This window comes from Pituophis catenifer, unplaced genomic scaffold (assembly GCF_029215685.1).
Source record: "Pituophis catenifer annectens isolate HBS135680 unplaced genomic scaffold, rPitCat1.0.hap2 SCAF_1, whole genome shotgun sequence".
Taxonomy (NCBI): domain Eukaryota; kingdom Metazoa; phylum Chordata; class Lepidosauria; order Squamata; family Colubridae; genus Pituophis; species Pituophis catenifer.
In genome coordinates this window covers 205,177,651-205,179,506 of record NW_027256881.1, presented here as the reverse complement: position 1 = coordinate 205,179,506, position 1,856 = coordinate 205,177,651, and positions in this window count along the sequence as shown.

Here is a 1,856-nt window from a genome sequence, read left to right as displayed (position 1 = left end):
ATTGATTTGGACCAACTGTTAGATGATGACATCCAATTTTCAACATACTCTGTGCCAAGTTACAACATTTGTTAACAGCATTTACAACTTCTGAGACACCTGAGATATTAAAACAACTTGTTAATCCTTTAAAATTAAAAAAAAAAATACCCAGTCTTAGTTTTTAGATATTTGTTATCAGTAAATCTATTTGATATGCAGATGTCAAGAAATGAGTGGAATAAAGAATTGGAGGTTCCTATATTGCCTAGACAATGTCTTAATTTCTATAATAAACATGTCAATGGACTTCCAATTACGACTTATAGAAGAAAAAATATTTAGAATTCACTGGACTTCATTATGTTTGTATAGAAAAGGACTGTCAAAACCAGCATTTTGTTGGAGATGTAACAAGGACAATGCTTCTTTAAAATGTTTCTACAATGTGCTATACTTAGCATATTTTTGGAGAAAGTAATGGATTATATAAATATGATTCTGCAACAAAAGCTAAGATATTCAGAGGACAATATTGTTTTGAACCTAGTATGTGGAATTTGACAATCTGACAATTTAAATGGATTCTTTGTGTCCTTACTACTGGTAAAAGGCTGATCTTGTAGCATTGGAAAGATAAACGGATATATCATCATTATTTTTGTATTTTGCTCTTTTTTTCTTTTTATTAATTAAAAAGTAATGAAAATATGACTTTTGTTTTACTGGGGAAAAAGTCTGAATTCTGGGCTGGAATGGATCCTTATGTTTTAATTATTTGTGCTTGAATGTATCAGCAGCAAACCAGATAACATTACTCAGACATTCATTTTTTATTGTTTATAAGAAATTGTGCTTCACAGAAACAGCAAAGAAAAATTAAAATTGTAAAATTGACACTTTAAAAATATGCTTTGAGAGGCAAAAATAATATACAAAAATACAACAGACATATTATTTACAACTAGAGGCAGTAGCAGCAATAGTAAAAGCTTTTGTTTAAAAAATAAATATTTCTTGTGATAGTATACACTAGGTTAAAGCAAGTTATAGTATGAAAACTTATCTCATCATTCAGTTCCATAATTTTATTTAAAGATAGTTTAAGAGAAATCTATTCTTAACACATTTTCTTTATAGGCATTTGCAATTGAAAATTTACATCTTCCCCTTCTAGAATGGAGCTCTGCTCCATCATCAACCATCATTTGAACTTATTTCTTCCTATATAAATTTGCACAACTCGGATACACATATTTTCTTCAGATTTAATGTATTGCACTTTCATCACATTTAAGAGTACTACCTATTTTATGCATTTAATACTTATTTTCTGCCTAAGCCATAAAAGTGTGGTGCCTATAATTAATGGAAAGTGCTTGATTCTTATGGATTACTTCATACAAGTAAGAAAAGCACAAGCTTATCCATAACAAAATATTTTAAAACACAAACTCCCTGTTTGTGGCAGCATTTTGTTAACGGTAAAGCAACTACAGTAATTATTCATGTGAGAATTGCACACTTTATCAATTTCAGGCTTTATCAGCAGTCCCTATAGAACAAAGAATATGAGCAACAATTGTCACATGCAAGTCATTTCTCACTCCTGTTATTTTCACATAACAATATCAATTTCAGCAATTAGAATGTTATTCTAACTTTAAAATGTAAGCATAATGGCAAAATGACAAATAGAAGCGTGACACTACAGAAAATCTAGGAATATTATTTCTACGTCTCAAAAAGTCATCATTGGTGACTCAGGATCAGTTCATACCATTCTTTGCTTGTTTATCACTTTTGAAATGTAGCATCAAATGATTCTTGTGCATATAAATGGACCATTTAGAGATGATCAATCACAAGGGCGTTTA